General features: G+C 42.6%; 1 long non-coding RNA gene across 1 annotated transcript; it reads left to right on the top strand.

The window, feature by feature from the left end:
* Positions 1 to 11,024, top strand: LOC140845372 (uncharacterized). The gene is made up of 3 exons (XR_012124181.1): positions 1 to 1,084; positions 3,153 to 3,339; positions 8,046 to 11,024. It is a non-coding gene; the product is annotated as an uncharacterized lncRNA (long non-coding RNA).
* The last annotated feature ends 12,452 nt before the right edge of the window (positions 11,025 to 23,476 follow it).

The raw sequence follows: 23,476 nt of genomic DNA, 5'->3' as shown, positions 1-23,476 counted from the left end.
CATGATCAGAGGGGTAAAGTTCATTTTCCAGGGTCACACAGCTAACAAATAGCTTTTGGTGGAGGAGGAACTGTTTGGGTTCAAAGTCGGTGTTCTGTGAACTGTATCAGGACAGCTCCCCAAAGAAATGTGACTGTGTCAGAGCAAGGCCAAAGTCATAAGGGTCTGGTTCATCTCCCTTTCACTCATCGTGCGCTTCCAGAAGGAAACTGTGGGGCAGCCCTTCCCTGACGGTCACTAAGCCAGGGCAACAGTGCCAAGCTGAAGGTGGGTCTCCTGTCCTCTACAAGCAGACCTCGGTGAGGCTCCATAGTCCAAGCAAGGGAATCCTCTGGGATTTGGCCTTGGTTCAGCACCTAGGAAAATGCAGCAGCACTGCAGGGCAGCCGTGCCATGCCAGGCAGGCCACTCACAAAGGGCTCCTGGCACCATCCACACGAAACACATTGACAGTTATGGAAGGCGCAGCCCTGCCAAAGTTCTCTTTTTATTTTCCATCAAATGTGTGCAAATACTGTTTTTCATGAGGAACTTTTCCTCATTAAAAAGGTTGCAGTTGTTGGACCCTAGGTAACTGTGAGAAACACACTCACTGTTCCAAATTCAGTAAGTGAACACAGAGACAAAGAGAACAGCAGGGCGAGGCTTTAATAACGGTTTTGCAAGATCGGTGGTGGGCAGGCACACCTGGGGAGTTTGGCGCCAATAATTTATCTCCTAGTGCGCGAGTCCCTCCCCTGGTTCCTCATTGGCTGAGTACTACAGGAATCACAGTCTTCCCCGAACGTCGCCTAAGCCCGTTATATCTTTCCTTTACATTTGTCTTATTCTTATTGGTAGGTTAAAAAAAAACTCAAACAGGTATAGCCAGGCCCTTATCAATTCCCCCACCCCCACTCTCAGCCCTAGCAGCTTCCACCACGTGGCCCTTTGTTCATACCTTACTGTTAAAATGTTTAAACATCCTAGTGGGAAGAAATCACATTTAGGTTTTATACTCTTTCCTAACAGTAACCATCCTGAAGAGGTTTCTGTTTGTTCATTCCCTGTGCTTGCTGTCCTTGAACAATGAATGCCCGAACAAGTGAGTAGTCTGGGTGACAAGGGAATCTAGGTCAGTCTGTCCTTCGGCTGCTCGCACCACTAGGGGGCGTGAGTAATCTCTGACGGAGGAGCTAAAAAGCCTGGAGTGCATAAATTGTCCAGCAAAAGCTGGAGGCTTGCCTGCATTTAACTCTCACGATGAAAACTGTTCTTCCAAAATCAGCCTGACTCGGGCACTTCCGGCAGACACACAGGCCAGCTGCGGTGTGGGCCAGGAGCAGTGCCTTCAGGGTGCCTAAGGGGGCATGCTGTGTGTCATGGGAGAACCGCGCCATCTTCTAAAGACTGAAAATGCCTGAAGAGCCAGGCAGCAACAGAGCTTTCAAACCCTATAAGCCGTGAGGACAAAGTCTGTTTGATTGGAGCATATACACTGAATAATGCGATTCTTTTGGGAGACAGAGGGGCAGGCAGGCAGATTCCAGTTCTGCAAAGTCCTCAGAAAGATTTTGTTAATCAGAAGCTTAAAAAAATTCCCAGAATCACACACAAGCAATGCCTGCTTATTTTTTTACTGAGATAAAACTGACATATAACATTGTATAAATTTAAGTTGTGCATTGGCATAACATTGTATACGTTTTACTGATTAGAAACATTTATATATTACTGTATGATTGCCACTGTAGTGCTAGTTAATGCAGCTGTCATGTCACATAATTATTTTGTTTTTGTGGTGAGAACAATTAAGATATCTCTTAGCAACTCATGTATATGGTACATTATTATTAACTATAATCACCATGTTGTTCATTAGATCTCCAGAACTTACTCATCTTCTAACTGCAAGTTTTTACCTTGTAACCAACATCTCCCCAATTCCCCCAGACTCTGGTAGCTACCATTCTACTCTTAGTTTCTCTGAGTTCAGCTTTGTAGATTCTACATATAAGTAATATCACCACAACATTTGTTTTTCTCTGTCTGACTCATCTCACTTAGGATAATGACCTCTAGGTCCATTCATATGGTCACAAATGGTAAGCTTTCATTCTTTTTATGAGTAATATTCCATTATACATATTCCACATCTCTGTTCATCTGTCAACGGACACTTAGTTTGCTTCCATATCTTGCATATTTTAAATAATGCTGCAGTGAATAGAGGGGTACACATAGCTCTTCAAATGGTGTTTTCATTTTCTTCAGATAAATACCAAGAAGTGGAATTGCTGGATGGCATGGTATTTCTATTTTTAACTTTTTGAGGAATCTCCTCATTGTTTTCCATTGTGGCTGCACCAATTTACATCCCCACCCACAGCGCACAAACGCTCCCTTTTCCCCGCATCCTCACCGACACTTGCTATCTCTCTTATTTCAGCCATACTGACTGGTGTGAGGTGACAGCTCATTGTGGTTTTGATTTGCATTTCCCTGATGATTAGTGATACTGAGCATTTTTTCATGTGCTGATTGTTTTTTTGCTATACAATTATATATTTTGGATAGTAAGACCTCATCAGATGTGTGATTTGCAAATATTTCCTCCCATTCTGTAGGTTGCCTTTTCATTTTATTGATGCTTTTCTTTGCCATATAGAAGCTCTTTAGTTTGATGCATTAATTTTTGCTCTTGTTGTTTTGCTTTTGGAGTCAAATCCAAAAATCATTGCAAAGACTGATGTTAAGGAGCTTACCCACTTTATGACGTCTTCAATAAGTTTTATGGGGTGTGGGTTTGGCACTTGATGCCAGCAGGACAGTTGTTGGGGTATCCTTGGGTAAGGTTTTCCCAGCAGCTCTTGAGCAGCTTCCTAAAATGCAGTCTGCACAGACTGTCCCTTTAATGCCCATTGATATTCTTATCTGCCTCTTTCCTGATCTCCTCCCTCCCTTCAGTCTTGGAGCTCTCACCGTAATATTCTGGGTAACGTGTCTGGAGAGGGAGGTTTCTTTAGCGGCTTCCTGCCTCACTCCCTGTTCCCTGAGGGGGTTCCATGGCTGCTTCTTTCTCTGAGCTGTGCCGCCTTGAGGATAGGAGGCAAAGCTGGCAGAGTTCCTCTTACTTCAGGGCATGCAAACTCATACTTCTTTTGCTTCCACAGAGTGCCGGGACGTCTCTTCCAGATGCCTGAACTTCTACATAGGCTTTCTGGTCTGTGGGTCTCTGCCAAGGCAGGAATTCCCAGGTGTTCCTGGACTGGGACCAAGAGGGGTTGGAGCTTGTTCCTGGGCTGCTGCCAGTTGCCCAGGCCCATCCTCGGCTCTGTCTGCCTGTTACCCGATGCACAGGTGGGTGGGGCTCTCCCAGCTCCCTTGGTGTATAGTGCTGGATCCCACAGCTCCCGCAGAGGCATTTCCATCTGAGGATGAACGCCAAAGTGTAGATGGCAAAGGGGGAAAAACTGAGGGGCACCTGCTGACATCACTCCTCCCAAGAGCCCGCATGTTGGCAGTATCCATGCAGATGTGATGAAGGACAGAAGTGGGACTAGGGGCCAGGTGGAGCTGCTGCTCACTAGCTTGGTGACTGCCAGCGTACACAATCTGGAAGCCAACAAATGGCACTGTATCTTTTTGTGGGATTGTTCAACACCAAGTATTTATTAAGGTTTTACTGTGTGCTAGGCGCTGGGGATAGGATAAATAACACAGACATGGTTACTCCCTGCTTCCTCCACATTAATTCTAGTGAGGATTGTGTTGCCCATAAGGACACAGCGAATGTGCCTGGCATGTCAGACACATGACACATGGTGGTTCTTTCTCCCATCCTTTCCCTCCTTGTCTCCTCCTCAAAAATATGGATTGTAGGGCCAGGTCAATATTTCTCTTTGCAAAATGTGTTTCTGGAAACACAGTTAGAAGTGAGTCATTCATACCTTTTTATTTGTCTTTACTCAACACTTATTGTTTGCCAGGCTGTTCTATGCCTGAGGGATCTAAAATAGATTTTTATCATTTTTCTGGCCACCATGATCTGAGCCACCTTCCTTATTTGAGGAATTACTTCACCTTCTCTATCCAGGCTGAACTCACCTCTCCAATTTCTCTTGCATTCAGAGAACGGGCACTTGGAGATTTCGCCAGTCAGATGCATGCGCCGCAGAGAGGCTGGGCGTAGGGAGGGTGTATGATCCTCAGTGGGGAGGGCTATGGCATATGCTATAACAACCTCACGTTTCCAGAAAGAGTTCCCAGGGCTGGTTGGAAAGCAGTACATTCTGGATGTCAGGTGGCCTGGTTTGGTGGTGTGTATTTGAACATGGCCATGTCTGCTTTTACTTTCCTTTTTCTAATACGTATTTAATTGCCCAGCTTTCTGATCTTCCACTGGTTCAGTGAGCTATCCAATCCTTTTTAACAAAATCCTTATATACTTAAATCAACACAGACAGGTTTTATTCTTTGCAGCTCAGAACTCTGATTGACACAGGAAGAAAAACAAATAAGACTCTGACCCCTGTCTCTCAGGAGCCTGGCACACAAATGATTTCAATTCGGTCTGTACAATGGATGAAAGACAGGAAACTTCTGGAGCATCTCCCCTGCTGAACAGTGATCATCAATAATGAACACCCAAGGCTTCTGGCCACAAGGAACTCAATCTGTTGTGAGAGATGATACATCAACAGATAATTGTATAGCAAGGTCAGGATAACAGTGCTAGAGATGCATGAGGAGTGTGAAATCTCAAGGAGGAACATGACCCAGCTGAGGTGAGGCGGGGATGCTGGTTGAAGAAGGCTTTGGAGAGGAGGATGCCGTGTCTCTTGAGCCATGTCTTCAAATAAGAGTGAAAGCAAGTCAGACAGAGGCAAAGGAGCCTGGCAGAAAAGAAGTCATTCCCATGTGCAAGAGCAAAGCCCAGAGGAGAGATTCAGCAGTGTGTGTGGAATGAAGCAGTTTGGCGTTGCTCGAACCACTGTGTTCCTGGTGATGATCAGGAAAGTTGTCATGGGCCAAGAGGGAGGTGTAGTTTGAGTACAGAACTTGAATGCAGAGGTACAGGCTGGAAATAGCTGCCTTTGAGGATGGGAGATGGTGTGGCGCAGGCATGAGGAAAAAGACCCCATGCTACAGAGGGCCCCGGGAGGTCTGGAGACCATGCTATTTCAGTGGAAGCAGCCCATGTGGTCACTGAATTTCCTCCAGGAATATTTAGCTCCCAGTGTATAACAGTAAAGAAGGACATTGGTCCAGAATTAGGATTTTGTTGTGACATCTGAACTTGGAGCCCCCAGTCTTGGAGCAGGTTTGCTCAGGTGTAACTGGGCACACATTGAAACCTGCCTTTGGTGTGGATCAGGGATAAAATAGAGGACTTGGGTGAGAAGGGTGGCAGGGGAAATTTTTGACTGAAATCTGCCACTGTGGCTCAAATCCATTTTGAGTATAAAAGAAAATTATAAATACAAAATAAATTAAAAAGATAATCATCTCAAGTTTACAACACCATGAGAATTGAGATGTTCTTTGTATTTTCAGTCTATTGACACAGCATTCATTTTCCAAGTGAGAAAAATGTATAAGCACCCTGTAAGCCTTTTAAGGAAAAGCTTGATGTGACTGTAGCAAACACTGATCAAGGGCTTTCTATGTCTAAAGCACTTATTTAATCTTCACCAAAACCTCTTGAGGTGGACATCATGACTAACCCATTCAACACATGGAGGAACTAAAGAGCAGAGCCTCTAAGTGATTTTCCCAAGGTGGGAAGCTGAGATCTGGGCCAGACAGTCTGGCTCCGGCGGTGGTGACCTTGGCCATATACTTCATGGCTTTTCTTTGGAAGTGTCACCTCTTCTTCACTGTTATGGGATGAATTGTGTCCCTTCATATCCATATGTTGAAGTCCTAACTCCAGTACCTCAGAATATGACTGTATTTGTATATAGGGCTTTTAAAAAGGTGATAATATGAAATGAGTCATTAGGGTGGGCCCTAATCTAATCTGACTGGTGTCCTTATAAGAAGAGGAAATCGGACTCAGATGTATGCAGAGGGAAGAGGATGTGAAGACACAGAGAGAAGGCGGCCATCTACGAGCCGTGGAGAGAGGCCTCAGGAGAACCAGCCCTGCCGACATCTTGTCTTAGGCTTGCAGCCCCCAGAATTTAGGGAAATAAATATCTGTTGTTTAAGCCCCCAGTCTGTGGTTTGTCACAGCACCCCCAGCAAAGTATACGCTCACATCAGTCAAGAAGGAGTGGGAAAGGGTAGGGCAAAAAGGAATTAGTTTTTTAAGTGAATTCCCTTCCTTATTTAAAATACACAATATATGCATTTCATTAGGTAAGTGATGCTTAACTGGATCATATTTTAATGAATTAATCTGAATTCAGTTCTATAACAGGAAGAAAATAAAGCAGTAACAGTCTCCATTTATATGAAGTAATATTACAGACAGGAAAGGGGAACTTAATTAAGGCCAAAGTGTATTTGTTAATTAGCTGTCATCCTCTCCAGGGAGTCCACCAAGGGATGCCATCACCAGTTAGAGTCACTGATGGAAAGATGAGGCGAGCTGGGCACTAAGTGCACTGTGCTTCCTTAGAGGGCAGCCACACTTTCATTAATAATGGATACTGTCTTTCCTTATGTCTTCTGAGTTTCCCTCTAATACTGGAATTATTGGTGTGAAACACGAGGCTTTTCCATAGTTATGGGCAATTGAGAGAATCTTAGAAAGCGCGAGAGTATAATGGAAGGGGAAAAAATGATCTCTGGCACACTTATATTTTCTCTAATGAATTTCACCCTTGTTTATTTAGTACTGACTACCTGCAAGGTGGTGTAGCATTGGTCCTAGGCTGAGGCCCTTCAGTGGTCTGTTTTCTAAGAAATAAATGAGGGAGCATCCCAGTCACAGGTCTGAATCATTTGAAGACTGAAAAGCCTTGTTTGTGGATTTGAAAAAAATTTAAATTTTGACCAGATTGTCACATTTTCAGTTCCCATTCTGTGCTTTATAGAGCCATGTGTTTCATGTTTGTAAAAGCCTAAAATCAGGCAGCTTAATTAAAGCTTTCATTTTTGCAGAAATTATTGTCTCACTTCCATCTACACCTGAGAGCTTGGGTTCTCCTTAGTGGCTTATATCTTACCAGCCTTTAAGGGCATCAACATTCCATGCAGACTGATGTAGTGCTGACATGATGCCTGTCCCTCGAAAACTCCACCCTGGGTCAGGGAAATAGTCAACAACATTTTTGTTTTCTCAAGGGCACTGATGGTTGAAAGTAAGGTCAATTGTAATACCTTCACGAAAAAGCTGCTATTGAGTTGGTGGGAGAAGGAATTTTATAATTCTTGGAGACAGTTATACAGTGGTTGGCACTCAATCTAACTTTGACTAAATGAATGGGAAGAGAAAGAGAGGAAAGGGTGGGAAAAAAAGAAGCGAAAACAAAAGACAGAAGTCAACAAACAGAAAAAGGTTCATTAGAAGAGATGTAGACATGAAGGCAGAGAAACATGTGCCCAGGTCCAGAGACACACAGGCAGAAACACATAATTAGAAAGAAATATAGTCTTACTGGGGTCATGCACCCAACTTTCCTGACATCCCACGGCTCATCTTTAAGATGTCACTGCTTTAAGAGCTGTACCACAGTATTTGCACCAAAATGAAAACAAAAAACCCAAATTAAAAACATAAGCCAGGATAACATAAGACTGGAGGCCAAATCTGACGAGAGCTGGGATTTCTCACTTCTACATTTGTGCATGTGCACATGTGTGTAAACCTGATGTTTTTGGATAAGAGATAATCTACTGATCTGCCATTCAAACGACAGGGTGGCTCAGCAAAACCAGTCAGAGCGAGGAGACTTGCTATGGTGGTGATTTACATCAACCAAAAACCAGGCCAGCAGCTGGCTGGGTTGACAGAATTGCAAACTGTGGTTGCTTGACTATGTGTAAGTGGCCAGAGGCTGTTGGTAAACAGATTCAAATCTGCACTCATTCTTGATTTTCTCTTCTTTCCTGTTTAGGAACTTGCACCCTCCCAGGCCAGGCCTGCTCTTCTTCTGGGGTCTAGTCATTTCTCTGTTTATTGCACCCCTGCACCATTCAAGAGACTCGACTACATGGCCTGAACAGAATGGGAATGGCTGAGTCAGCATAAACATCCAAGTAGGGAGAAGGAAGATTTTCAGATTTCTTACTGGGGCTTCTTGATTAGCCTCAGAGATCTGGATCACTCTTGATATTCCCATGGAGCAATTTTTTTCATTCTCTACATTTGGAATCATCTCCCTATTCTTCTTAGAGGACTCATTGTATACTGGTCTTTATGTATCTCTGCCTCTCCAGATGACTTCTTAACTGTACAATTTTCTCCAACTCAACTCTGATGATAGCAATACCTTGGCATTAGCCTGAAGGCAGCAGTAATAAAAAGTCTGCTGGGGAGATAAAGTGGTATTGCAACTGCTGGCGAGGGTGGATTTGTAAACACATTTTTGTTTTCAAATCTTGCGTACCCCAAGGCTTCCCCGGAACTGAGGATTTCAGTAATTTCTGGAAAAGTAGAGGAGCTTGGCAATGTATGAGTCAGTAGCTCACTTAGTGGATGTTCCAGCAGCTGCTCACAGACCACAGGGAATTTCACAGCCAGGACATATGTGGTGGCAGGTGCCAGGTGACTGAAAGTGAGACTGAACTGTGGATTTTTCTGTATCTTTTCATTCAGCTTTCTTTCAAATGCTCTTCTTTCAAGAATCATCCAAATGCCTTTCCTTTAAAGTTAACACTATAAAGAACTGAAGTCTCATTTCTTGGAAATACAGAGCTGGACAGCAGCCATCCTTCAAATGAACCCCCATGGAGAAGACTTGGGGATGTGAACTCCCAACTCAGGTTTCCAGTGGATGCATATTAAACCCTATGGAATGGAAGCTGAGGTCATGCATTACTTTCTCATTGCTGTCAAGGGTCAGTTCAACGTAGACTTCCTGTCATTATTGTCTTTGATTAGGCATGACTCAATCCTTAGCCCATTTCCTCACATACAGGTTTCTAATTCTCTGTGAAAAAAAAATGCCACTGATATCTCTACATTCAAGAAGAGATGCTAATGGGAAAGAGGCTGAGGAACTGTTGTTGGCAATAATAGGGGTCAAATAAAATAGGGCAGTAAATCAGGAAATGGGGTAGTGGTAGTCATTTGAGCAGAGGAAGTTGAGCAGAAGGGCCAACATCACCACTAAAATGTTTCCTGTTCTGCTCTGAGAGTTCATTTGCATAACTGCGGTGGCAGGGGGTTATCGTGGGAGGAACATGAACTTTGCTACACCAGATAAATACAGGTAAGAATCCTGCCATCTATCGCTAGCCTCTGTGATACTAGACAAGTTTATTAACCCCTGTCAGCCCCAGGTCAGGGATAATTCCAAACTTTCAAAACTGTCACAAGAAACAGGTCATATACTGAGGAGCAGTTGGCTCATGGAGGCACTCCAAACGTGGTGCAATTATTAATAATAATAAGTGTGTGCACAGTAATGCAATGGCCTGATGTTCATGTTGGTGGAGCCAAGAAAAAGTAAGGAATCCAGGAAGCTGGCAGGATCCTGGCGAGAGCAGCAGCATCCTCAAACTAGCCACTCCCTTTGCCTGTGCTGTCCTTATCACATCGTTACCCCATTTCTCCCAAATTCAAGTCAAATGATGATGAGAGATAACAAAACAAATGCTGTCAGGAATTGTAAAGGGTCTGAAATTTTTACTCTGCTTGCCAACTAGCAAGTTAGCCAGTCACAGCTTCATTAGCATTAGCAGAAGACATGAGACTCCTGGTCAGAGACAAAGGGCTTTATCACTCAAGGCACAGCAGGCAGCATGAGCTTCATGCTCTCGGTGGTTCCCCTAGCCCCAAGTCCCGTAGGTGAGATGCAGATACGGACCCAGTGGGATGTTGTGCACATATGTGTTTATGTCACAACTGAGGAGCCGTGACCTTCGCAGACCAACAGTTCCATAGTGGGCTGTTGGCAAGCCCTCCCAACCTTTGTCTCAGAGAGCCACTGTCTTTATTATCCTCACCAGGAAACAAATCTGCCCTCTGCCCCAGAGGGACTTTCTCTATCTTTCAAGGCTGTTTTGTATACATATATCCTTCAAAAGGCGGTCTGAGATAAGAGCTGTCCCAAAACATGCAGAAACACCACAGGGAATTGTCCCCCACCAGCCAACAAATAGGACACAGCAGAGGTAGAACTCAAAGGAAGACACTGTGAGTAGGTGGGATGTCTTAATCATTTTATTTAATCAATAAAATTGATAACCTCACCTGGAACCTTAAATAACACAGCACCTATAGTTGCCTGAGACTACAGGGAACGAAGGCTATTGCTCTGTAAATGCTAGCATATACTCATTATATGTGGCAAAATGAAGTAAATTTTGTAGTAAAGAATTTAGGGACGACCTGGTTTGAGAGTTTGGTGACAGAGCAGCCAGGCCCCAGTGGCTATACAGAGGCACCAAGTAGTTGGTGGAATTATTAATAATTCCTGTGTGGGCAATTCAGGCAAAGTACTGCTGGTCTCGGCTTCTGAGAGGACACAGACCTCACGGTTGACAAACCAGAAGTCTGGTATGGGCCCTAACTCATTCTTCTCCTTTGCTTTCCATAAATAAGTAGTCACAAAGGGCTACTCATGATCCTGCATCTTTCTCAGATCTGCCCACAGTCCTTTTCTTCACTAAGAAGTTCTCTTCTTTATTCCTTGTTGTTTTATTAAAAAACTAAAACCTATCTGAAAATGTTCTCTTTTGTCATTGGCATAGTGAGGTAGAAATCTAACTGGATTTTTCTCAAGCCTCCAAGAAGACCTGGCCATGCCCCCTTGCAACTTCCCACTGCCATCCACACACACGTGCCTGTGCACTCACACGCATACACGTGCGCAGAAAGGAGAGATGACCCTTCCACGCTGTGCACATTCTTTCCTTTTGCCCAGCATTGAGTTCCCAATGTGTCACCCAAGAGGAGCCCCTCCAGTGTGGATTCTCAGCACAGAGACAGGGGCTTGGCTGGCCTAGCAAAACTGGGGTGCTTGGGGGCCCTGCCACCACCTGTGACGAGTCCAGCAGTGTGATCCCGGGGAGGGTCCGACCCAAGTTTCAAGTCTCCTCGCCTCTAATGGACGTAACTATAGGGTAACTACAGATGCAAAACCATGTACATGAAATTCGTTAGTATTTGACTCTTGAGAAATACACTGCCGAAGTCTGTTCCCCAGAATGCTTCATAGCCAAGCAAATAGCTGTATAATGTAAATTTGGAATCAAACGCCCTTGTTTGAATCCTGGGCCCTATTGTATTAAAAAACAAATACTATGTATTTTTAATCTATGATGTTGTTTTATGTAATAGCATTTTCTCATTTGGCAGACATGACTTGTGTAATATGATAAATAAATTTTAAGTCTTATATTTTTAAAAAATACCTTTATTTTAAGGGGATTTTAAAAGGATTCCTCCGCTGTCCCAGCATCCCCATTTCCTAGGAAGAACTGTCCCTGTGGCTTCATACGGAATCTGCCAGCAGGAGGCGCGCGAGAGAGCAGGCGGCGGAGCTCCCTGGGTCACTCACTGCCGGAAAGGAGAACAAAATGCTGGCATTTCAGTGATTCTGTTTGCGATCCATGTTGCCCTGGAGCACCCCAAAGATCATGTAAGAGATGAGTCTTACCTTTTTTTTTGGAGCTTAAAGGTTAGAGAATATATCATTTAGTTAGGGAAAACCTTAAAGGTTAGAGAATATATCATTTAGTTAGGGAAAATGCCTTTTCCATTCCCATAAAGCATTGGTGTGAGTGTTGTGTATGTTTTACTTAATATTTTCTTTGCATATATTTTGCAAAGCTGGGAGCTGCAAAAAGCTACAGACTTTACCTCCTCTATTTATATAAGATGACCACACATTAGGACAGTTATTTAAAATATTCTTTCTTTAGGATGTGTCCTGACTTTTCTTGAGCAAATCTATTCACTGTGCTTAAATGTTTTAGTATGAGTACTCTGCATAGTGCCTCATGCAGAACACTGAAAAAATGACTGATTTTATGGCCTTATACACTCTGGAATTCTTCCAATAAATACGGATATACAGAAAACCCATTTGGTAATATTCCTTAGTTCTCTTTTTGTAAAACAGAAGTTGCTGCACCTCCTCGCACACAGTCTGGCGGGGATCTCACTGTCAGCAGAAGTGAACCAGATGGTGGCTGCCCTGAGGCCTTATGTTATGCAAATGGCAGTGCTTTGCACATGCACAGCAGACTATTTCCTTACCAAGCGTGCGAACCTGTATCTTAAATAATGAAGCAAAATTATATTTGTCAAATATCAAGTACAAAGTGCATTTTTGTAAGTCAGTAGTCTGGCTTATAATCAACTCAATTTCCTGAACATTCAAATTTTAATTTAATTTAATAACCTGGCTGCAGGTTTCTGACCCATTTACACAAACTGATAATGTATAGAATAGTGCAGAATCCACTTTCAGCTCTGTCTTCACACTGTGCCCGTCAGACTGAGGAATTACAAAAGTGGATTGTCAACCCTCTGAAAGATGTACGTGGACCCCTGAAGTCCCAGCCATGTCCTACCACAGTTCAGGTGTACTACCCTCCCAGGTGTTGAGCCTGTGGCTGAAGAGCTGCCAAGGATCTCAGCTCATTTCACTCTGCTGCTGGTTTCACCAGGCTAGTGCCAGTTGCTAGCTTGCTCCCGCTCCATTCTGACTTGCTTTTTGGATTAGGACATGGGGCCATAAGAGTTCAATCACATGATGGTTTTTTTTGACTGAAGAAGGGAAGCAGTTTTTATTTTTAGTCTCTACATAAGCATCTCAGAGAAAAACTAAGGGGAGGAGGACCTGAATCTTACACATAGGAGAACCTGTAACATAGATATGGGAGATTCCTTGTCTGGGGATGCGGAAAGATGACGTCAAGGCATGTGGAGACCCTGCTGGAGGCAGAGACAGGGCCTTCCCTGGGATGCTGGCAGCAGTTCCACAGGAGAGGGGCTGCCATCCTGTCAGCACCGCGGTGACAATTAGAATTCATAGGTACAAGAAAGACAACGTTCAGGACTCACAGAAAGAATTTGTGAATTGGGGAAGGGGCCAAAACCCTTCATGAAGAGGTGCATTAAGAGGCAGTGAAACTTGGGATATTACTGTTGTCAAGAAAAAAACTCCCACTGTCCTCAACCTGGTCTTTTTCAGTGGTGTCACTATCAGAGAACACAGACCAGAAATCAAAAGCAAATTAATTCTGATCTCTATTTGCATCTCTTAGGTGATATGCAAGAAGAAATACAGTTTATAATCTCCAGTCTTTGTGACTAAAATCTCCTTTCCCCTTCTTCCTGGATGCCCACTCTCTCACACCCTGTAAACTGCTCTGGCTCCCGCTTCCCTTTCTCAGCTTTTTCTGACATAGTCTTCCATGTTAGTGGTGCTCCTCACGTGCATTAATCTGATCTGAAAACATGGTCATTTTCCTCTGGGGTAAGGGAAGTATGAAGGACTTATGCATTTATAATTTTTTGTCCCCACGCATTGTTGAAGGGACCCTAGTTGTTCCACCAGGCTAGAGAGGCCTGGGGAAACTGGTGATATGAAATTGTGAAGTTGAACTTTGTAGTTAGTTCTCTAGCTTCTCTTTACCACAAATTTTCCGTAGCATTCAATTACTCATACATTTAAAAAACACTTGTAGAATGCCTCCTGTATGCTACCAGTTTAGAAAGAAAGAAATATTCCACAGAAAGTGACAGAGAAGTAAGCAAATAATTACACTGGTGTAATCAACACTATAACAGAGTTTAAAAAGTGCACTGTACCGTGATTAGTTTTTATACTTTCCTCTTCCCAAAATTCAGTGGCTTAATCAAGGAAGGAGTTTATTTCTTGCTTACACAGCAGTCCGGGTGTGAGTTCTCAGGGATCTAGGGTGGCCTCACTGTGGTGGAACCAAGGCCTCTCCCACCTTTAGCCCATTCATCCTCTGCAGTGTGGCCCTGGTCTGCGTGTTCGCGGGTAACACCACAACAGAGGCCTGATCTGCATCCTGCCGGCAGGAAGGGGGACAAGAAAGTGCCTCTTTTAAGGAGTTGGCCTGGCACTCTGATTCTTCTCACATCATTTTGGCAAAAATTTACTCATTTAATCACATCTCTCTGCGTGGGAGATTGCAAAGTAGTCTTTGCTGGAGAGCCATGTGCTAGCAAAAGCTTGTGTTCTGTATTTATTAATGAAGAAGGGAAGGATGGATTTTAAGGAAAACTAATGGTCTCAACAACTAATTCTCTATTTCCTAAGGCTGTTTTGGCCAAGCAAAATATTTTGTTCTCAGCAGCAATGCTTTCTAACCCTATTGTTTCCCTTCCCCACTGACCATGAATACAAAATGCAGCCCATATCTGGAAAAGCCACATGACACTCAAAGAGAAACCAGAAGACAGATCCTTCTGGTATAGGCAGCATAAAGTATTTGCGAAACAGTTCAAGGAATCTGAGTGGGTGATACCATTTGGTTCTTCTCCTAGCATATATGTTCCACCTGTTCATGATGCAAAAGGAGAGACTGCATGTAAGTACTCAAGGTCTGAGAATTTGTCAACATGCAGTGTTCCGTGTCTACCTATGTGCAGGTGCACATCAGTTCACTGGGTCTTTACAGTCATTGCCCCATCTTACACTTCACAGGCAACCTCAACAATGTTTGGATAACCTGATGGGAGAAGTACCAAAACTCCTACTAGGACCAAGACCTAGAGCAGCAGTAGACCATGGGTCAGAGGATGTTCACAGTAACTCACGTGCTGTTCAGAAGAGCATGCCAGGTGGCCGGGATACTGTCACTTCATGTGGATGCTTCAATGGGGTCATTTTGACTAGAATTAAACAAAACCACCAACTTTTCTTTGTATTTCTAAAATGAAGACCACTTCTGTGGAGAAAATTGAAGTTCCTATGAGAGCTGGGCTGTCCAGCGAGGCTTGACCCTGTGGCTACCAATGGGGCACCATGCCAACTGGCTGGTTGATCATTGATCACTTGGGGACAAGAGTTGTGGCAAGGCCTATGGGCCTCTGGTCAGACTAAGACTGTTACTGTAACTGTATATCATGTGACTGGCCATTTGCCTGTGGCATCCCCAGGGAATGATGAAGCAGACACACTGGCCCAGGTGCATTGGCTAGAAGGAAAGCCTACCTCTGATGTAGCCCAATGGTTACATTAGTGTTTGTTCTATGCGGGGCAAAAGACAATGTGGGCTGTAGCCAATTGGTGGGGCTTGCTGTTGACTTTTGAAGAAGTCAGCAGAGCCTGGAAGGAGAGTCTTGTGTGCTCTAAGAGGGACTTACACAAGTCCCCTAGCAATATGGGACAATAGCTAAGGGGCTGATACCCCTTGTCAGGTGGCAGATAGACTATATTGGGCCTCTGCCTGTGTCAGAAGGGTATGAGTATGTCATGACTTGTGTGGACACAACTACTGGACTTCTGGTTGTTTTGTGCAGACCAACAAATGACGAAAAGAGGCCTGGAGCCTCTCTTTGCAGCCTATGGCTGACCACAGGTGATTGAGAGTGATCAAGGCACCCACTTTACTGGACATGCACTGCAAGAATGGGTGCAACAGTTGGGAATCAAATGGAAGTTTCATGTGCCATACATTCGTACCACAGCAGGCATGATAGAGAGGCACAATGGTTTGTTAAAATCTGGACTGAAGTCAGACACCAATAGTCTACAGAGATGGTCAGTCCGCCTATGGATAGTGCTATGGCGTTTGAACAAGGAACCCCAAAAGGGAGCCCTGTAGATGTGCTAATGCATATTGGTGCCTCACCTATACAACTGCAAGTACAAACCAAGGAAGAATCATTGAAACTGAGGTTTGGCCACCAGAATAATACCTTGTTGCCAGCACCAACTGCACTAAACCCTGCAGACTCCATTGAGTGGATGTGGCCTTGGATATTTCAGCACATGAAGCAGTGATAGCTGGCTTTCCTGGCACCTTGGGGACAAGGTCTGGAAGCTGGCCTCCTGTGTATTCCTGGAGTAATAGCATAGTGACCTCCAAAGATCATGGCAGTATATTCTAAACAGCCAGAAGGTAGGAGCATCTTTCTGCAAAATTTTGTTTTGTCATTATGGCCAGTGTGTGCACCTCCAGTAGCACTATATATTGATCCATCTGTAACCCCCATGGGGAAAGGGGTAAAGGTATGGTATACTAGACCTGGATGGACCTCCCTTCCTGTCACAGTCCTATGACAGAACCACTCTCTTGCATGCATCCTACCTGATGGACAAGAGTTGCCTATGTTGGTGTAATTAAAACATGTGTCTTATTGCCCCTAAGGTCTTTGTGGAATGGGCACACACCCTAGCAAAAACCTGCTATGTGCTGGGGTGCATGAGGCTCCCTATCTGTACCACTACCAAGTGTGAGTCATGAACTCATCTGAGTAGAACTGGTTTTGAATATAGCTGGAATAACCTCCTCAGGCTTAAGGATTATTATAATTTTTTTATCTCTATTAAAATTTTGTTGCATCATAATTTTTGTTATTATTTCTAAGTTGTTGTCCTCTGTTGCTGTTGTGGAATCTGGTTACAATGCTCCAGTTTTCTCACAGAGGGATCAATGCAGAAGATTGAAAGTGTGTAGATTATAAGGCAAGAATCCTGGAGGGGTGGAGAGTGGGGAAAATTGAAGTTCCTATGGCCAGGATCCTCACCTGAACCTAAACTACTTGATGATGTAACTGGCCTGCTGCTAGGCTACTGCTTCCATACCCTAGGCAATTAGCTAGTATTGACTGAGTCACTGTATAAAGAGCTCTGCCCAGTGCTATGGGTGGAGGAAGAGATGTAGGAGGTTTACAGACCTGCAGACTGTTGGATGTAGATGGAATTCTAGGGCTTGGGATATTGCCAGGAGAACAAGCCAGGTAATAAACCCTTTTACCCCAAGAACATTCCATTGTCATTCCTTGGTCTCACTGAATCCATAGTGAACTTATCCAGGGCTGAAACCCATTGGCAAGACAACTTTATTATTTTCATGTTATGAGATAATGAAAAAATACCCATTGAAAACTAATCAGACAGTACCAAAAATTGTAACATAAAAACCACCGAACACAAAATCCTTGTCAGATATTTTTTCCAGCATTTGTCCACTGGATAGGTATAAAAATTGGTGGTTGAGTTTTCTGGGAAGCAGGTCATGAGACAGTTAGGACATTTCCTAAAAATTGCCGTTGGAGCCAAAACCTGTGGAAAGAAGGGGAGGAAAGCAGAACTGGGTGGAGGAGAAATAGAGCCATTTGCAGGCCTGGTGACAGCCTGGGCAGACCACACAGGGAGCTCTGGAGTGAAAATGGCCCATTGGAGTTGTTCTCTGTTGCGTGGCCTTATACTCCTGCCTTGACCAGAATGTGCCCACCCTCCATGCTCAGGAGGGCAGGACAATGGGAGAGGTGGCTCTGCAGCTGGGGCAGTTCCTGAAGGGGCAAGTCCTTTTTTTTTTTTTAATCAATCAATTAATTAATTTTTTTATTTTGGTATCATTAATCTAAAATAAATGAGGAACATTATGTTTACTAGACTCCCCCCTTCACCAAGTCCCCCCCAGAAACCCCATTAGTCACTGTCCATCAGCATAGTAAGATGCTGTAAAATCACTACTTGTCTTCTCTGTGTTGCACAGCCCTCCCCGTGCCCACACACACATTATACATGCGAATCATAAGGATCCCTTTCTTCTCCCCACCCCTTCTCCCTCCCTTCCCGCCCATCCTCCCCAGTCCCTTTCCCTTTGTTAACTGTTGGTCCTTTCTTGGGTTCTGTGATTCTGCTGCTGTTTTGTTCCTTCAGTTTTTCCTTTGTTCTTATATTCCATATTTGAGTGAAATCATTTGTTACTTGTCTTTCTCTGCCTGGCTTATTTCACTGAGCATAATACCCTATAGCTCCATTCATGTTGTTGCAAATGGTAGGATTTGTTTTCTTCTTACGGCTGAATAATATTCCATTGTGTATAGGTACCACATCTTCTTTATCCATTCATCTACTGATGGACACTTAGGTTGCTTCCATTTTTTGGCTATTGTAAATAGTGCTCTGATAAACATAGGGGTGCATCTGTCTTTTTCAAATTGGGCTGCTGCATTCTTAGGATAAATTCCTAGAAGTGGGATTCCTGGGTCAAATGGTATTTCTATTTTGAGCTTTTTGAGGAACCTCCATACTGCTTTCCACAATGGGTGAACTAATTTACATTCCCCCCAGCAGCGTAGGAGGGTTCCCCTTTCTCCACAACCTCACCAACATTTGTTGTCGTTTGTCTTCTGGATGGTGGTGATCCTTATGGTTGTGAGGTGATATCTCATTGTGGTTTTAATTTGCATTTCTCTGACGACTAGCGATGTGGAGCATCTTTTCATGTGTCTGTTGGCCATCTGTATTTCTTCTTTGGAGAACTGTTCAGCTCCTCTGCCCATTTTTTTAATTGGATTGCTCACTTTTTGTTTGTAGAGGTATGTGAGTTCTTTATATATTTTGGATGTCAACCCTTTATTGGATCTGTCATTTATGAATATATTCTCCCATACAGTAGGATACCTTTTTGTTCTATTGATGGTGTCCTTTGCTGTACAGAAGCTTTTCAGCTTGATATAGTCCCACTTGTTCATTCTTGCTTTTGTTTCCCTTGCTGGGGGAGATATGTTCATGAAGAAGTTGCTCATGTTTATGTCCAAGAGATTTTTGCCTATGTTTTTTTCTAAGAGTTTTATGGTTTCATGACTTACATTCAGGTATTTGATCCATTTCAAATTTACTTTTGTGTATAGGGTTAGACAATGATCCAGTTTCATTCTCTTACATATAGCTGTCCAGTTTTGCCAACACCAGCTGTTGAAGAGGCTGTCATTTCCCCATTGTATGTCCATGGCTCCCTTATCATATATTAATTGACCATATATGTTTGGGTTAATGTCTGGAGACTCTATTCTGTTCCATTGGTCTGTGACTGTTCTTGTGCCAGTACCAAATAGTCTTGATTACTGTGGCTTTGTAGTAGAGCTTAAAGTTGGGGCGTGAGGTCCCTCCCACTTTATTCTTCCTTCTCAGGATTGCTTTGGCTATTCAGGGTCTTTGGTGTTTCCATATGAATTTTTGAACTATTTGTTGCAGTTCGTTGAAGAATGCTGTTGGTAATTTGATAGGGATTGCATTAAATCTGTAGATTGCTTTGGGCAGGATGGCCATATTGACGATATTAATTCTTCCTAGCCAAAAGCATTGGATGAGTTTCTATTTGTTAGTGTCCTCTTTAATTTCTCTTAAGAGTGTCCTGTAGTTTTCAGGGTATAGGTCTTTCACTTCCTTGGTTAGGTTTATTCCTAGGTATTTTATTTTTTTTTGATGCAATTGTGAATGGAATTGTTTTCCTGGTTTCTCTTTCTATTAGTTCATTGTTAGTGTATAGGAAAGCCTCAGATTTCTGTGTATTAGTTTTGTATCCTGCAACTTTGCTGTATTGCGATATCAGTTCTAGTAGTTTTGGAGTGGAGTCTTTAGGGTTTTTTATGTACAATATCATGTCATCTGCAAATAGTGACAGTTTGACTTCTTCTTTACTGATGTGGATTCCTTGTATTTCTTTGTTTTGTCTAATTGCCGTGGCTAGGACCTCCAGTACTCTGTTGAATAACAGAGGGGAGAGTGGGCATCCCTGTCTTTTTTCCGATCTTAGAGGAAATGCTTTTAGCTTCTCACTGTTCAGTATGATGTTGGCTGTGGGTTTATCATGTATGGCTTTTATTATGTTGTGGTACTTGCCCTCTATACCCATTTTGCTGAGAGTTTTTATCATGAATGTATGTTGAATTTTGTCGAATGCTTTTTCAGCATCTATGGAGATGGTCATGTGATTTTTGTCCTTTTTGTTGATGTGGTGGATGATGTTGATGGATTTTCGAATGTTGTACCATCCTTGCATCCCTGAGATAAATCCCACTTGATCATGGTGTATGATCCTCTTGATGTACTTTTGAATTCGGTTTGGTAATATTTTGTTGAGTATTTTTGCATCTATGTTTATCAGGGATATTGGTCTGTAATTTTTTTTTTTGGTGGGGTCTTTGCCTGGTTTGGAATTAGGGTGATGCTGTTTTCATAGGATGAGTTTGGGAGTATTCCCTCCTCTTCTATTTTTTGGAAAACTTTAAGGAGAATGGGTATTATATCTTCTCTGTATGTCTGATATAACTCCACGGTAAATCCATCTGGCCCGGGGATTTTGCTCTTGGGTAGTTTTTTAATTACCACTTCAATTTCTTTGCTAGTAATTGGTCTGTTTAAATTTTCTGTTTCTTCCTTGGTCAGTCTTGGAAGGTTGTATTTTTCTAGGAAGTTGTCCATTTCTTCTAGGTTTTCCAGCTTGATAGCATATAGTTTTTTGTAGTATTCTCTAATAATTCTTTGTATTTCTGTGTGGTCCATCATGATTTTTCCTTTCTCATTTCTGATTCTGTTGATGTGTGTAGATTCTCTTTTTCATTTTATAAGTCCGGCTAGGGGCTTATCTATTTTGTTTATTTTCTCAAAGAACCAGCTCTTGGTTTCATTGGTTTTTTCTATTGTTTTATTCTTCTCAATTTTATTTATTTCTTCTCTGATCTTTATTATGTCCATCCTTCTGCTGACTTTAGGCCTCATTTGTTCTTCTTTTTCCAATTTCGATAATTGTGTCTTTAGACTATTCATTTGGGATTGTTCTTCCTTCTTTAAATATGCCTGGATTGCTATATACTTTTCTCTTAAAGCTGCTTTCGCTGCATCCCACAGAAGTTGGGGCTTTGTGCTGTTGTTGTCATTTGTTTCCATATATTGCTTGATCTCTATTTTGATTTGGTTGTTGATCCATTGATTATTCAGGAGCATGTTGTTAAGCCTCCATGTGTCTGTGAGCCTTTTTGCTTTCTTTGTACAATTTATTTCTAGTTTTATACCTTTGTGGTCTGAAAAGTTGGTTGGTAGAATTTCAATCTTTTTGAATTTACTGAGGCTCTTTTTGTGGCCTAGTATGTGGTTTATTTTGGAGTATGTTCCATGTGCACTTGAGAAGAATGTGTATCCTGTTGCTTTTGGGTGTAGAGTTCTATAGATGTCTATTAGGTCCATCTGTTCTAGTGTGTTGTTCAGTGCCTCTGTGTCCTTACTTATTTTCTGTCTGGTGGATCTGTCCTTTGGAGTGAGTGGTGTGTTAAAGTCTCCCAAAATGAATGCATTGCATTCTATTTCCTCCTTTAAATCTGTTAGTATTTGTTTCACATATGTTGGTGCTCCTGTATTGGGTGCATATATATTTATAATGGTTATATCCTCTTGTTGGATTGACCCCTTTATCATTATATAATGTCCTTCTTTATCTCTTGTGACTTTCTTTGTTTTGAAGTCTATTTTGTCTGATACTAGTACTGCAACCCCTGTTTTCTTCTCTCTGTTGTTTGCCTGAAATATGTTTTTCCATCCCTTGACTTGTAGTCTGTGCATGTCTTTGGGTTTGAGGTGAGTCTCTTGTAAGCAGCATATAGATGGGTCTTGCTTTTTTATCCATTCTATTACTCTGTGTCTTTTGATTGGTGCATTCAGTCCATTTAAATTTAGGGTGACTATTGAAAGATATGTACTTATTGCCATTGCAGGCTTTAGGTTCGTGGTTACCAAAGGTACAAGGTTAGCTCCTTTAGTATCTTACTGCCTAACTGAACTCACTTATTGAGCTATTATAAACACAGTCTGATGATTTGTTATTTCTCTCCCTTCTTATTTCTCCTCCTCCATTCTTTGTATGTTAGGTGTTTTTGTGTGTGTGTGTGTGTGTGCTCTCTTGTGTTTCCTTTGACTGCTTTTGTGAGTAGTTGATTTTATTTTTTGCCTTTAGTTAGTATTTGATTGTTCAACTTTCTTTGTTGTGATTTTATTTTCTCTGGTGACATCTGTTTAGCCTTAGGAGTGCTTCCATCTAGAGAAGTCCCTCTAAAATACCCTGTAGAGGTGGTTTGTGGGACGCAATTTCCCTCAACTTTTGCTTGTATGGGAATTGTTTAATCCCTCCTTCATATTTAAATGATAATCGTGTTGGATACAGTCTCCTTGGTTGAAGGCCCTTCTGTTTCACTGCATTAAATATATCATGCCATTCTCTTCTGGCCTGTAGGGTTTCTGTTGAGAAGTCTGATGATAGCCTGATGGGTTTTCCTTTGTAGGTGACCTTTTTTCTCTCTCTGGCTACCTTTAATGCTCTGTCCTTGTCTTTGATCTTTGCCATTTTAATTATCATGTGTCTTGGTGTTGTCCTCCTTGAGTCCCTTATGTCAGGAGTTCTGTGTGCTTCCATGGTCTGTGAGGCTATTTCTTCCAACATTTTGGGGAAGTTTTCAGCAATTATTTCTTCAAAGACACTTTCTGTCCCTTTTTCTCTCTCTTCTTCTTCTGGTACCCCTATAATGAGGATATTGTTCCATTTTGATTGGTCACACAATTCTCTTAATATTCTTACATTCCTGGAGATGCTTTTATCTCTCTCTGTGTCAGGTTCTATACATTCCTGTTCTCTGGTTTCTAATCCATTAATGGCCTCTTGCATCTCATCCATTCTGCTTTTAAGTCCTTCCAGAGATTGTTTTATTTCTGTATTCTCCCTCCTTAGCTCTTGCATATTTCTCTGCAAGTCCATGAGCATGGTTATGACCTTTATTTTGAATTCTTTTTCAAGAAGGTTGATTAAATCTATCCTCCCTGATTCCCTCTCAGGGGAGGATGTCTGGGATAGGCTGGTCTGTATCAAATTCTTGTACCTTTTCATGGCAATAGAGGTTGTTGTAGAAAGTTGGTGCATGTCTTAGCTGGGGGAACCAAGTCCCTTTCCACTTGCTCTTGGCCTTCCTTTCCTGGGAGAACGGTGGCCTCTAGCAGCTTGTGCTGGGCAGCTTGCACAGACCGGGTCTCTGATTCTTGCCCGGCCACTGTGGAGTAAGCTCCGCACGGTTGCCCCTTCGTGAGGTACTGGGTTCTTGCAGGTGTAGATGTAGCCTGGCTGTTGTCCTGTATCTTCTGGTCTCTCTTTTAGGAATAGTTGTATTTGTTGTATTTTCAAAAATATATATATTTTTGGGAGGAGATTTCTGCTGTCCTACTCAAGCCACCATCTTGCCCAATATTGCAAGTCCTTTTTTGAAGGGGGATCTGGACAGTGCCTCCCATGTATGCACACACAGAATTTAATTTTAAACAAAAATGTGATTGAATCATTTTATGCTCTTATGATACTGATTTTTTTACTTAGCAAATATAACATTTCCCCCAAGACCCAA

Source organism: Manis javanica, chromosome 13, assembly GCF_040802235.1.
Source record: "Manis javanica isolate MJ-LG chromosome 13, MJ_LKY, whole genome shotgun sequence".
Taxonomy (NCBI): Eukaryota; Metazoa; Chordata; class Mammalia; order Pholidota; family Manidae; genus Manis; species Manis javanica.
The sequence above is the reverse complement of the archived record's forward strand: the minus strand, read 5'-3'. Positions and strand labels throughout refer to the sequence as shown.